Source organism: Alligator mississippiensis, chromosome 14, assembly GCF_030867095.1.
Source record: "Alligator mississippiensis isolate rAllMis1 chromosome 14, rAllMis1, whole genome shotgun sequence".
NCBI classification, from domain to species: domain Eukaryota; kingdom Metazoa; phylum Chordata; order Crocodylia; family Alligatoridae; genus Alligator; species Alligator mississippiensis.
The window spans coordinates 33,044,198-33,059,407 of NC_081837.1; the positions used below are offsets into that span (position 1 = coordinate 33,044,198).

The 15,210-nt window shown below is 46.2% G+C and overlaps 1 long non-coding RNA gene across 4 annotated transcripts; it reads left to right on the top strand.

Moving 5' to 3' along the window:
* Positions 1 to 478: 478 nt before the first annotated feature.
* Positions 479 to 12,846, top strand: LOC109284358 (uncharacterized). 4 transcript variants are annotated; one of them, XR_002091790.2, is made up of 4 exons: positions 479 to 1,067; positions 1,414 to 1,548; positions 2,294 to 2,616; positions 3,294 to 12,846. It is a non-coding gene; the product is annotated as an uncharacterized LOC109284358 (long non-coding RNA). The 4 variants fall into 4 exon arrangements; XR_002091789.2 differs by lacking the exon at positions 479 to 1,067 and having other exon boundaries at positions 1,077 to 1,548; XR_002091791.2 differs by lacking the exon at positions 479 to 1,067 and having other exon boundaries at positions 1,077 to 1,548; positions 11,161 to 12,846.
* Positions 12,847 to 15,210: the final 2,364 nt, after the last annotated feature.

Consider the following 15,210-nt stretch of genomic DNA (forward strand, 5'->3'; position numbering starts at 1 on the left):
CGTGGTCCCGCCTGGGCCTGACACGCGGGTGAGGAGTAAGCGCCTCCCCCCACGCCCCAGCCTCCCAGCCGGGCCTCCCCGGCTTTGCTCGGTGCTTTGTTTCCCTTTTTTGGTGGCTCACTAGCCGGCCGCGACCCCCCCAGGCACGTGCGCGGGGCTGGCCCACAGCGGCCCCCGCGCCATGAGCTGTGTTTACATGCGCGGAGGGGTCCGCCAGCTGACACGACCCAGGGCCGGCGCTCGTTTTTTTAAAGAGCCTCAGTGTGGGCGGCGATAGGCCGAGCCTGGGGCGCGTCAGCAGGGCCCGCTCCGCGCGGCCGCCCCATTGTCTGCCCCGCGCTGGGGGGGCGCCGGCCCCGCCCCCCTGCTGGAGGGAGGCCGCGCCGCGGCCAATGAGGAGGCGCCACGTCCGCGCCCCCCGCCCCCCTTTGTGTCTCCCGGCCGGCGTCGGTGGCCCGTCCCTCAGTGCGCAGGCGTGGGAGGCTGCTTCTCCGCTAGGACCCGGGGGAGCTGCAGGCGCCGCACGTAGCGCACGTGTTCGGCTGGGGGCGTCTCGTGGCCCCCCGCTGGTCCCGGGCACGAGGGGGTCCTCGGGGAGCCTTTGCCTCGCACTCTCCCGGGGCTGCAGCACCCCTCGCACCCCCTCCACCTTTGTTGGGGGCCGGGGGGAAATGCTTCCCCTCCTGCATGCTGTTGGGGATTGCAAAGCCTTCCTCTGAAGCTAGTATTGGCTGCTCCCCTTTCTCTGAAGCATGCAGAGGCTGGTCCCAGATAAAATGGGGTGTTTTTTTTTTCCTTCCGTTGCCAGGAGCGCACTAGAAAGGGGTGTAGGTTGTAGCCGTGTCAGTCTAAGGACACGGGCAGACCAGGTTCTTTGGGTGAATCGGATCTTTCCTTAGACTGACTTAAACAGTTGGGGAAAAAGCAAGCTTTCGGGTTTAAAGACCCTTCGCCAGGCTGCGGTTGGCGTGTGCTCTTCCTGGACGGAAGGACTAGGAAAGAAGCCGGAGGCTGGGCTGGGATGCCTGCAAGACAGGCCATGGGTGAAGATGTACATGGAGGAGTCGGTGGGTGATGGCGGGGAGGAGGCGGTAACCTGTGGTCTATAGAGCCATTTTATCCTGGCTGTGGAGCGAGGTGGGGGGTGGGGAAAGCGGCCTTGTGAGGGGAGCGGTGATGGCCTCCAGCAGCATATCGGGAGCAGCTTGCGCTGGGAGCTCAACTCCATTAATCCCCCTTCCCTCCTCCCCTGCAAAATGCTGCTGACCTCTGGGCTACAGGGTCTCGCCCTCTGTGCAGGATCGTTTTGATCGCAACATTTGGACCGGGGAAGGAATTTTTCTGCTCGATCAGATGGGCAAGGACTGGGGAGGGCCTGACTTGAGCCTGAGGCGCGGTCCTTTTCTTTTTCAGTTGCTACTTTCCAGATTGCCTTCTCCTATTTTGAGTCCAGCCTGAACTCGGAGATGTATAATTTTGCATGAAAACGCATCTTGTTAGAGCAGGCTGAAACTCTAAAGGAATCCAAGTCACTCCCTTTCCACCCAGGTTTGTGTAACCTGCAAATGTTACCAGCAGTAATTTTGTTTACTTCTGGATCACTTGTGAACATGTAGAAAACTGCCAGGCTAATATTAATTAATTAATCCCTGCAAAACCCTGAGTAGAAACTCCTGTTCAGTGATTGACAACTACTTCATTAGTTTTTAGAGATGAGTCATTTATCTAGCTCTTAATTTATTTAACACGCTTTATTGGCAAATCATCATAGTGTGCTTCCCCCTTGGTGGGGTCTGTGTTTTGAGTCCTTGTTTTCCAGAAGCTGCTGTCCATTACCATCTCTTCTGAAACACTGCATGTTCTCAATTTTTTTGTTTTAATTCACTCATGCCATATCTTCTTGGGTCTTTCTCCTGTACCCAGGCTATTGCAGCCTGAATTTTCCCCCCACGTTCCCCTACACTCTCACCCTTAGGCAATGTCTCAGGCGTTGTCCTTAGGCAAACGATCTCAGTCTGCTCTCACTTACTGTTGAGGTAGTTCTCATTTTTGTCTGTTGTGGAGTCTTCTCAGGGACTCAACAAATCCACCCTTGCTATTCTTACCTCCAAGGACACCTGCCAATTCATCATTACCCAATACTCTGCTCCATACAATAGCAATTGTGGATTTTTCCCTTCAGATAAATTAGCATTTCCTATTACAAACCACAGCACTCACTTCCCTCCATTTTGTTCATGCCTTATATTCTGCTTCTAATTTTCTCATTTCTCTCCCCCATTTTCTTGCACAGTAGATCCCACGGATACATGTACACTGGTGGTATGTACCAGTTGTTCAGAGACACAGAAGTATGCCTGGTGCTGTCACCTGAAAATGTGCGTGACTTGAAGACCATTTTCCCTGCTGATGGGCAGACCATGCATTTCCAGAAGGTGCCTCCATCTGCGCAAATCATTCTCTACATGTTCTCTGCTTTCTTCGATCAGGACTCCATCATCAGTGAACATCATTCACCAGGAGGCATCCTTCTGAATGTCCCTGTGTATGTATTCAGGACTAGCTCAAAGAAGAACAGGCTCAACACAGATGAGAATTGTACAAAGGATCCTAGAGGTAACTATTCTGTTTTCTCCACACTTACTACCAATTCCCACAGCAAAAAAGAACAGAGGTTTCCAAGAAATGCAAGGGCACTGCCAAACACCAACAGATCTACCAGGCTTTAGGCCATGTAAAAAATGTAGACATTGCAGCTGGTTCAGTCACACTACACGACAAGCAATTCTGAACACTATGCACCAAAAATCAGGTAATGTAACTGGTGTGGCATTTCTTATGCCCATGGCGCATGCACCGTGCACTACTGTTAGTAATTGCATGTGCAGCTGGGTGCATAAGGTTCTGGGCTTGTCTCATAACTCTGTCCCAACAGGGATTATCTTTTATTCTAAGAGACTGCATGTCCTGATCTGGATTTAGAAGAAGCTTTGAAATAATAAGGCTTAGTCACCCAGAGCTCCTGAGAGAGGACGGTCAGCTGAAGGGCCTTTTAATCTCTGTAAGCTCTGAGGAAAAGTCCTGTCATTCCATCTGCTAAGCAATAACTGATTTGGGAGCTTGTAGAAATCAGTGGTTTGGAAATGGGTTTATTTGGACAATGTAGGGACTTGTTTCCTTGCATAGAAGTAGAAATAAATCACAGTCAGAAATCAGGTGCCTATATAAAAACACAGTCTGCCCCCCCCCCCCCCCTTTTTTTTTTTCAACCCCTTCAATTTGCATTTGGGAAGCCTGAAGTGCAGAGCTCTTCCCAGATCACATGGACTAAAACGTGGGCCCACCATTCACCCTTTCTGAGAACTGGCAACTCAAGTGTCTAAGGCCCAGGTAAGGGAGAATGCTCTAAACTATACTCTTTCATAGGTTACTGACTTGCATCTTTCATTTTTAATATGGGGAGGTGGAGATTCATCCTGGTAACTTTTATGTGTCAGTGGGTCTTAATGCCCAGCCATTTGCCTTTTTGCTACAACAGCTCTTGTAGACCTAAAATAGGACTGGTCTCTGACTCTACCTCAAGGCTGAACACAGCTTTGCTCAGTCTGGCTCTATGATTGTGAATATCTTTGTTTTCAGTCCAGCAGAAAAAAGCTTTGTCTACAGGATATCTGGTAAAGAAATTCAGGTGACTTACTGCAGAAGCTATGACAAGAACAAACCAAAAGCAATCACTGCAAAGGTCTAAAACGAGAGGAGGAAACAAATGTGAGACTGAGATGGGACACTCAATGAGTGTTCCCTGGGATAGGAAAATAAAGGGAGGCCAGGATGGAGATGGAGTGGTACAAAGGGCCAGTGCCTTGCAGGGTGAGTAATTGAGGACAGAGTACTCTGGAGGATGGGAGTTATGCCAAAGTGGCTATTCTGTTCCTCTGTGCATTCTTCCTATTTTCCTTCGGGTGGACCACCCATTTTTACATTTTCACCAACTTATAGAGTCTAGCTCCTCCAAGAAGCCAAAAATAACTGCTCACGTCTTTCCCAAAAGATCTCAGACTGGCCAAACCCCCTTCTCAAACCCCCCCTCTCCCAACCCTACCCCTAACAGTCCTAAAAATTAAAAGATTGTTTGTCTCACTAAGGGGTCACAGTCCTTTTGATCTATAGTTCCTTCAAATGATTCTCAGTTTGCTGTTCATATATACATATACAAGTAATGTTGGAATAAGTCTCAGACTGGCTAGAAAACCAGTATTGAGCCCTTTGGTTCCTGGAGCTATGTGATTACATCAGACTCTCAACTTAAATTTACATTTTTGCTGAAATATATACTCGATGGTGGTGATGAAAGCACAACCTAAATATAAGCATTGCAACAAGTAGTGGTCCCCATCTTTACTGGCCCATTGGCAGCAATTTCAATCGGACAATGCCCAATGTGGACCATAATACTTCAGCTGCCATTTTAGCTGCAGCTTTCGCTTTTTAATTCTCTCTTGTGAATGCCTCCATTGTTGCTTGGTGAGATCTAGGGCCTCTTCCAATGCAATAGCCAAAGCCTTACCAAGCTCAGCTGTGTAACACAAAACAGAGCTTCAGGTAGACCATGCCTTTCAGGCATCTTCTTAACTCCAGTGAGCTCTGTTTCATTTGTCTGGTGACAAATAGAAAGAACATTGGAAAGGTCAGGTTTAGGTGACCTATAAAAAGCCAAGCCAGCTCCCTGCACCTAAGGCAGATCCAACCTGCCTGCACTTTGGAAACTAAAAAGCTGAATATTTTTATTTCAGCTGTTCAGCAGTTAGTATGCCTTGAAATTAAAATGCTAACAGTGTAATATTAGATTTGGTTCCAGAACTACCAAGAAGTGAGCTGAAGCTGACCTTATCATGAGGGTCAAATTCAGACCAAAGTCAGTAAATTTTGGGATTCACGGGTCCCTTTCGAACAGAAGGAGCAGAAGGGTTCACCACCTGCATGTGGAATCTAATGGCCAGATTCTCAGCTGTTACAAGTGGGTCAAATTCCGCTGAAGTCCATGCATTCATTAGACTATCAAAGAACTAGACCTAATAAGTCTCTTTCCAGGTTCAGAGAATCACAGATTAGGGGGATGGGAAGGAAAATATATTAAGGTTTCTGGGACTCTTCAGGGAAGTGGCTCCCTGAGAATAAACAGCTTTAGAAATACCAGATATGTATCATATCAAACCAAACAAGTTTTCTTGGGCAAACCAGCAGCCTGTATAGGCTTGCATTGCACTCAGCATTTTATCATCTAGATTAGAAATTAGTTTTAAACCTTTCGAAATTTGCTGGCTCATGTCCTGCGCAAGGATGCTGGCAACAGTATCAGTCTCTCTTCTCATCAAGAAAAAGATTAATTAGCCTGCACAATTTTTTGCACTACTGTGACCTTGATTATGAAGCATGTGTGTGTAGGGTATTACTGGTTTGAAATCAGCTGATACCAGCATGTAAACTCGTAGTGCCCTGGCTAAAAGTGAAGTTCATAGACACTGTGATTGCCAGCAGTTTATCCTGGTTTTGTAGCCTAGCTCCCCAAAGTTCTGGTTTGTATCTAGGTTGCAACAATGGGAAAGACAAGCGTGGAAAATACTCGGTCCTTATAGGGGAAACTCAGTGGTTAGTTAAGTTTGAGGAAAATGCATTTAGAATTACTTTTTGTGACTGCAATATCAGGAAAATGCCCTGTTTGACAGTCTTTCAGACTGTATTGGAGAGGAAATGATTGCTCTTGTTGGGCAAAAATTAAGAAGTTAGCTGAGATGGAGCACTTGTTGAAATCCAATCTTATTTCCTTGAAAACAAACACAAAAAGATGGGGTATAGAGAAGGCAGCTTCTGTTTCTCTGGCTGAATTACTTGCAACGTCGCAGCAGGGGAAATAGGCCTTATAAACAGTCTCTGTCAGCCATTCCAAGAACTAGCAAAACTGGTATAAATGCTGACCTGTTTAAGATAATTGCCTTTAACTTTCTATCTAGTCACAGTTTCCCAGCATTGTTGCAAAATGTAGTTATCTTGGTTGGCTAAATCAGACTTCTATCATACCAGACCAAAAGAAGAAATATGAGAAATAAAGTGTGTGGGAAGAGGAGTGGTTGGAGACAGGAAGGAGGCAGTGACAGCAGGGAAAATAGGTCTTATATTCCAGGTGATGTTTGGGGTTTAGCTGAAGCTGGTAGAACTAAGGCTATTATATGGATCCTCCCCTCTGACTTGGTCTAGCTGTGACTTCTCTTAGGATCAGCAAAATTAGGTCTAATGTTATCATAGTGGCTCCTGGAGCCCCATGAGAGAGCACTGACAACACAGCTCACTTATTGCAGTCTGCCTATTCTTCCAGCATCAGTATTAGATTGATGACTTCAAGAAGAGGTAATTGGTAGAATAAAACACCCTCTAATCAGGGCTGTTCAACTAACATCCCATGGGACACATGTGGACATCCCCCCCATCCCCTCCTCCAACCGCTGCTGCTAAAGTCTCTGGGCTTCCCCTGCCTCCTCTGGCTTCTGCTTCTTGCCCTAGCCGCTGGGAGCAAGGCGCAGTTGGTGGAGCATAGAGCAGCTGAGGGAACCTGCAACCAGAAGACTAAGAGGACTTGGGGACACTACAAGGCACTGGAGCACTGGCATGATGCAGCTGGGGGGAGGTGTGCTTGCCACATGTGGGTGGGGGGCACGCAGTGCCATGGGGTGCCTGCACCATGCCATGATGTGTGGCTCATATGGCATGCAGGCTGTGGAGCATGTGGTCCCTGGCCACTCAGAAGTTAGACAGCCCTGATCTAGAATGAACTGTAGATGAAAAACTGAGTATCCAACATTGACTGGCATCTTGGAATCACACAACAAGCATTGTGGAGTTTGAGGAACTGGCTTCCACAATAAAAGGGAGGAGTATCTCCCTTTGTACAAGGAAGGATGGAGACTAAGCCTCACCAAAGAGCCACTCAGGAGAAGAATTCTTAAATAATCCAAGGAATCTAAAGCATGCCACCCAGTGAAACTCTGTCTCAAATATGCAGAAGGACAGGGGAACAGAAGGGCACCCCACCACACCACCTTCCTGGTCTGCTAGATGGAAAGTCTGGCCAGCACCAGGAGGGGGTTGACCAGAATGTCTTGAAACTTAGTGGGGCCATATATGAAGCCATGTATAAACTAAAAGATACGGGGGGAAAAGAGCAGCCAGAACCTCAGATCAGTTCTTGAAGAGGTGGTAGCAGAGCTGTAGCCTGGCACCCTCAAGCTAGGCATGTGGTAGGAAGCATGTGGTTGCAGTATGGGCAGCTTCATATGCTAGGTCAGCACAGAGGGTTCTACTCAGCCCTGCCTGAAAAAGTCCAGAAGGTCTCAGATACAAGTGGTGCTGGCCAGGACCATCTTCCAGTGCTCCCAGGGTATTTCCATCACCGGTAACACCAGCTGCAGATTTTTCAACAGGGGCTCGTCTAGAAGGACTGTCCCCTGGGTGACTGCATCTGCAAGTTTGGGAGACCTCTCAAGCAAAAGAGCTGCTTGTCATATCAGAGCTCTTGGAGGTGCCAGAGGAAGGCATGCCCCTCCAGGCACCATGCCAAATGGCTATAAAACAGTAAAGCTGCTGCTGCAAGGCCTGAGGCAGAAGGTGTGCACCTGGCTATGGATGCAAACCACTCCAGGCCCTGCCTTCCCTTGAGCAAAGGGAAGCACAGGACATCTGTAGTGATCTGCTGCCATCCTGGCTAGAGAAAATGATAGCCTAATACTGCAGGCTGGCCAGGAGGTTCAGGGGCATGGGCAGGGTGTTGAACCAGCACCAGAATATAGACAGGACAAGCTGGCTGATGACCTGAGAGGGAGAAACAGTGGATGAACCTCATCTCTGGCTTCAAGTCAGTCCCAGTTTTCAAGCAGGCAGGGGTGGCTGAGGACAGGTAGACCCTCAAAGACAGCAGCAGGCCCGTGCTCCTCTAGATGGCTTGGAGTGCAGGCAGGAGTAAGCCCTCCTGTCACTCAGTACTTTTTCCTGCCATGGCAGGGGGTCAGACTTGATCTGCTCAGGTCCCTTTCGACCCTACCAACTATGAAACTATCAGGCCAGAGCTCTTGACCCAGTTGACCCAGACAGGAGGCCACTGAGTAGTTGAATCAGAAAGCTTCCCATTGAACCAGATCATTTAGGTCCTAGATGGTCAGGAAGCCTTGGCTTATAGTACTGTTCATGGCACCAGCTCTGTCAACTACTTGCACAAGAGACAGAGGAAGGTTCAATGGGGATAGCAGAGTAGCTGTCCATTCTCTCCCCCACCTATGGAAACATAACCAAAAGTGTAATGTTCCAAAGCAGCACCCCATTTAATAAGGTAACACTATTTTGGAGTGTTTTCACCACTTTTAGTATGTTTCAGAGGGCTTGAACAATTGTACATCTGGCTCTTTGAAATTATTTTAATTGTTAAGCCTTTCCATACCCAGTATCTCAATCCCTATAGTTAAAGCTGTCCTATTTTGTATATACAAAATACAATATTCACAGGAACTGCAGTAGGCAGAGATTTACTTTGTTGTGTGGCAGTCAGGGCACTTCTAATGTTTGGGAACCCTGGGTTCGAGTCCCCCTGACTAGACAGAGTAGATATTTAAAAACATCTGTGTCCCTGGTGAATGTGTAGTGATCTTAACAGAGTGGAGAAATCTCCCACTCCTCAGTTTTCCTGAGAAAGATCTGTTCAGGCTTAGGCACTTAAGTCCAGGAGAGGATCCCTGGCTAAGAATCCCAAGTAGAAATAGGTGCCTATTCACCCTTTGACTTTCTTACTGGCTGGCTTTGGGAGTTCCCCATACAGTGTGCTGGCCTCTGTGAAACTCATTCTTAGGCACCTGATGCCTAACTTAAAGCTTTGGATTCCAGGAGATGGCAAGGTTAGACTTGTGAATTTAGCCCTAGTCTCAGATCCTAAAAGTACGTAAGTGCCTAAGGAGCAACTTAGGTAGAATGAAATGCAATTGGAATTCATTTAGCATTTGAGCAAGTGAGCTTTTCCTTGCAAAAGCTTGTCTCTCTAATACAGTTCATCTATAAGGTACATCTCTACCCTGCCTTCTACCTGACTTTTGACTCATATGGGTGACTACTTCTCTCCAGTTATGAAATGTAATGCTAATAATTTTATTGGTAAATTTATATAGGTGTAAAATAATGGCATACCCCCAAGGAGACCTCTGAACTCTCACTTAGATACAGGCTTCTGGTATTATTCAGTCTGTACATTTTAAACATTGTGGCTTTCCCCCAAAGTTACTTTTTTTTTTTTAAAGCAATCTATTTTTAATTGATAATGTACACGAATTACAAGATTTACTTGGAACTTATCCAAAAGTTCAAGCTTCAGTGAGAGTGTTTTAAACAATATACGTTTTTAAAAAAAAAAAAAATCAACAATTAAATCAATGTCAGATCTTCATTTTAAGTGGCATGTTACTATTCCATTATTGTCAGGTTTTCAGTTGGGCAAACTGCCACCAACGGTCTTGAGTAGACTGTGACTATGCAAAATATTTCCTCCTATTTTTACTGGTTTTTGGTAGCTCCCAGCATTTACTGGATACTTTCAGAATATACAAAGAGAAACAGTTCCTGCCTCAAACTCACAGTCTAAGGCTGGACAGACAAATCAGCAGAGGTCGAGGAGAAAAAGGATTTTTTTTTTTTTTACAAATTAGTAACATCAATTATTGGCATCTTGGCACAAATGGGTTTTTCAAAGGGACTTAAGTGAAGAGGGAAGAGGCCTTGCAGAGGAGTTCAGGCAGGCTGGGTAATACAGAAGGGCTACATGAATGAAGTCACAGAATAAACAGATACTGTGGACAAAGGATGCAATGTGGGTAGAGAATGGGGGCAGGGGATCACATGAATCCCAACATGGGAAAATAAATGGTTGGGTAGATTTATATGGAGCCTGAAAGTCGGGGCCAGTAATTTAAATCTGATGCAATAGCAGACAGGGAGGGGTTCAAAGCAGGAGAGATACGATCAAATCAAACCAGAGAGGAAGGTGATCTTAATAGCTTTAAAGTCAATATATTATTAAACTAAATAAAAATCAATGCCTCAAAATGCACTGAGCTCAAAGGGATTTCAAACTGCTTTTTCACAAATCTGGCTTTTCTGAAGAGTCTGAGATATACCTGGTTCATGTCTGTGTCATAAATGACTTTACAAGATGGAAGAGATCAGCATTACAACCAGCACTTGCCATGTTGAAACTTTAAAATATTAAACATCTTTGTTTTATTCTGCAATGTGCCATGTAGTGCACAGTGATCAGTAAAATCATGAACTCTTACAACATGTCAATAAGCAGTCAAAGGCATGGAGTCAATGTGCACAAGTTAAATTGTGTTAAACCCCCATGTAGATGCATTCATTCAGCCGCAAAATGTCTTTGTGCAGCTCTGCAGTTATAGTCATCCTAAGCCACTTTAACCCTAAATGAGTAAGTGCACATGTGGGAGCTTGGTTGATTCTCTAGCTTTCCCGGGGTGCCTCCATGACATCTATGATTACTTATTTAGATACATTATAGTAAGCCTTGCCAGTCAAGTGATGACGCTCAAGGGCTTGATCCTCCTAAACCTCTGCCCTGTAACTAATGTTTGTACATACAAGAAGTGCAGGTCATTTCAGTGATACAGCTGTGATAAGACACTCCCATATGAAGGTTTCCCAGAATGTAATCACATCAGCAATGACTGTCAGTAACATCACTTTCTGTGAAAACTGGGGGGGCCTCATGTATAATCTATAAAGTGATTGCAAGACTAGGCACATAAAGTTGGGCTGGCCAAGTAGCTACACTGAATATAGCAGAAGCTAAGGACTGCAGCGCTTAGAGTTAGCAGTGACACTTCTCCCAATGGACAAACATATTAGTAGTGACCTCAAAAGGTGGGAGGGAGAGAGATTATGTCTGCACAATCCTAAGTGAGTCTAACTTGGAGTTGCTTGAATTGCTACATGATCCTGCAAATGTTCATTACAGCATAACAGCTGCTGCATCCTCCAGAGCAGCACCCCTTGCCCTTTTGAAGATGATATAAATCTCCATTTGTCCATACCCTGAATTTCTCTCTCCTATTCCAGCAGAGCTGTGAAAAGCAAAGACAAGTCTGTTGCACACCTAACAATTCAGCATTGCCAAAGCACCTTGGCTATTTTGATGTCAAATTGACAGTGATTCTTCATACAATGTACCTTTGAAGATGGCTGTAAAACTGTACAAAGCCAGGTCTTGAACTGCTTCTAAGCAACTCCAGCCAAAAAGTCTGTGGTAGCACATGTATTACTCACTGACATGTTGCTCACCCAAAGGCAAATTCCTCAAAGTAGACTTTGAAATAACTGAAAAGCCACAACAGTCAGTGCTCTCAGCATGACTGAGTAAAAAGTGTTTTTTACAAGTGACTGTTGATTGTATTGCATAACATGGTATCTTCTATTTGCCAAAGATCTCTGAAAAAAGGAACAAAATAGATATAAAGAGTTTTAAAAGGTGTTAGAAATCTTTCTGAAGAACAGTAGTTGGACTCATCTTGCCAGGTATTGAGGTCAGGCTGATTGGTCTCTAATTCCCTGGATCCTTCTTCTTCCCTTTATTAAAGATGGGCTCTGTATTTGCCCTTTGCAATCATCCAGGACCTTAGCTAACCTCCATATGTTCTCAGAGAAGATAGCTAATGGCTCTGAAATTAGCAAGTTTCCTGCAAGACACAACAGACTCTCAACAAGATCCAGAACATCCACCACCTCCTGAAAAGGTCTCACTTTGCAACCATGAATGTCACTAGCTAATATCCCACACCATGAAGGCACAACTGCGAGCCTGAAGTATCTACAGGAAAACAGACTACACTCAGATTTGCAACCACAACACACCGCACAAATTATCCATTTTATCCTCACCCACAGTTCAACAGCTGACACTTGCTCCAAACCATGGGTACAGCTGTGGTCACAAAGACAGCTCCCCAATATGCCAACTTCTTCATGAGCTACCTAGAAGAGAAATTTCTGGAAAATTGCACCACCAATCCTGCCTTATACTCACGCTATATAGATTATATTTTCATCATCTGGGCTGAACACCTGGACTCATGTACTGACTTTCACCACAGGTTTAATAACAACTACCGCCCATCCATCAGATTCTCTCTGGATTACTCATACACTAGCATCAACTTTCTAGATATCATAGTCTATATCTGGGAGGGCATCCTATGAACTGCTATATACAGAAACCATTGTATACAGAAAAACCATGGGCTTCTGAGAACCCGACTCTAGATCCACAGCGATCCATAGCCACCACATCTGCTCTGGAGGAGAATACGCATGACACCCGTCTTGCTAAAATGAAAATTGCCTCTACCGAGCAAGGATACTCCAGCAGACAAATAGACTGTAACTTTGAAAGAGCCACCCAAATACCCTGCAGCAACCTACTACACTACCAAAGTAAGCCCCCCACTAACCGTACATCCTTGATTGTCACCTACCATCCCATACTGGAACCAGCAAAAAGGATCAAACTACAACTTATACTTGAAAAAGGACCAGATCTCAAGGAAAAAAAAGATTCCTAAGCCTCTTACTTTGCTCAGCTAATGATCAGAAGTAAAATCCCTACTGATCAACAGGCTCCTAATGGGATCCTCCCAACAGTACTCCTCCTCGGCCCGGGAGTGTAGGAGGGCTATTAGGAAGGTCAAGGCAGAGATGGAACTCAGGCTAGCGTCCAGGATTCAGGACAACAAAAAGTCCTTTTTCAAGTACATTGGGAGCAAGAAGAGGGCACCAGGCAATGTAGGGCCCCTGCAAGACTCAAACAGTAATCTTGTGGCTACGCCAGACAAGAAAGCTGATATTTTTAACAGTTTCTTTGCCTCTGTTTTCTTGAACAGGAACTGGGACATCCCTCCTACCAGAGGTAGGGACAATCTTGGGGATAGCTCTGTCAGGCCTTCAGTCAGTGCAGATGTAGTTAGGGATCTTCTGGAAGGGCTAGACATTTTTAAATCTGCAGGTCCAGATGCCCTCCACCCAAGGGTGTTGAGGGAGCTGTCAGGGGTCATCGCGGAGCCCTTGGCCCAGCTGTATGAGCATTCGTGGTCGTCTGGCCAGGTGCTGGGGGATTGGAAACTGGCTAATGTGGTCCTAATTTTCAAGAAAGGGAGGAAGGAGGACCCAAGTAACTATAGGCCTGTAAGCCTCACCTCGGTGCATGGGAAGCTCTTGGAGAGAGTCATCAAGGAGCACATCTGTGGGGGGCCAGCAGGAGGGGATCATGCTCAGGGGCAACCAGCATGGGTTCATCAAAGGCAGGTCCTGCCAGACCAACCTGATTGCTTTTTATGACCAAGTAACTAAATCCTTGAATGATGGTGTCGCTGTGGACATAGTCTTTCTAGACTCTCTCTCTCACCCCATCCTCATCAATAAATTAAGTGACTGTGACATTGATGCCTACACAGTTGGATGGGAAAAAATTGGCTGATGGGGCGCACCCAGAGAGTAGTGGTGGACAGGTTGTACTCAACCTGGTGAGATGTGAGCAGTGGGGTACCCCAGGGCTCGGTCCTCGGACCCGCACTGTTTAACATCTTCATCAGCGACTTGTATAAGGGGGTGGAAAGCACGTTGTCCAAGTTCGCTGATGACACTAAGATGTGGGGCGAGGTGAACACACTTGAAGGGAGAGGGGGGCTGCAACTAGATTTAGACAGACTACAAAAGTGGGCAGATGAGAATAGGATGGGGTTCAACGTAGACAAATGCAGGGTGCTGCACCTTGGGAGAAGGAATCCACAGCATACGTACAGGCTGGGGAGTTCCCCTCTTGAAAGCACAGAGGCGGAAAGGGATCTCGGAGTCATTATTGACTCCAAGATGAACATGAGCCGCCAATGCCAGACCGCAGCCAGCAAGGCCAGCCATACCTTGTCATGCATCCAAAGGTGCATCTCAAGCCAGTCCAGAGAGGTGATCCTCCCCCTCTATGTGACATTGGTCAGGCCACAGTGGAGTACTGCGCCCAGTACTGGGCGCCGCACTTCAAAAGGGATGTGGCCAGCCTGGAGAGGGTTCAGAAGAGGGCCACCTGCTTGGTGAGAGTGCAGCAGGACAGGCCCTATGAGGAGAGACTAAGGGACCTGAACCTGTTCAGCCTCAGCAAGAAGAGGCTGAGGGGGGACCTGGTGGCTGCCTACAAACTCATCAGGGGAGATCAACAGCAAATAGGCAGAGCCCTTTTCTCCCCAGCACCACCTGGGGTGATGACGAACCATGGTAAGAAGCTGACAGAGAATAGGTTTAGGTTAGAGATCAGAAGGCAATATTTTACAGTTAGGGTGGCCAAAATCTGGAACCAACTTCCCAGGAAAGCGGTCCTCGCCCCTACCTTAGGCAAATTCCAGAGGAGGTTGGACGATCACCTGTCTGGGGTCTTGTGAACCCAGCATTCGTTCCTGCCTGTGGCAAGGGGCCAGGCTAGATGACCTGTTCAGGTCCCTCCTGACCCTAGCTATGATGAAACTCTGAAACTATGATCCAGACCTGCCTTAACAATACATGCAAGACCTGTCAACACATCTGTACGGCTACAAAAAACATGCCCAACTAAACCATTAGAATCCATGGATTATATAAATATTTATCCCAAAATGTGGTATACCTCATCCAGTGCCCTCAAGGAAACGATGTGGGTGAGACCAGACAAAAAACTATGCACCAGAGTGAATAACAATGGAAAAAGGATAAAGTATAGAGACACTAGAACACAGGTAGAACACTTTAAAAAGAAAAATCACTCCCTGTCTGATCTCACAGTTCTTATGCTCAAAGGAAATCTACCAAACAATTTTATAAGATATGCATGGGAAAAGAAATGAATTAGCCTCTTGGACATTAAGTAGCAAGAATTTAACACAGACAATGACTTCATAGTCCATTACAATCTACTTGATAGTCCTTAATCTGTGCACTTCACAGGCGATAAGGAACCTCCTGAACAATCCTGTTCTTCCATTACCAGGTTTCTACTGTAACTCTCCTGCCTGTTTTTATCCACATCACTTTTTGTGCTATCTGCTACTTAGCTCTGCTGTGTCTGCTTCTTTCTCTGAAGCCTGAGAAAGG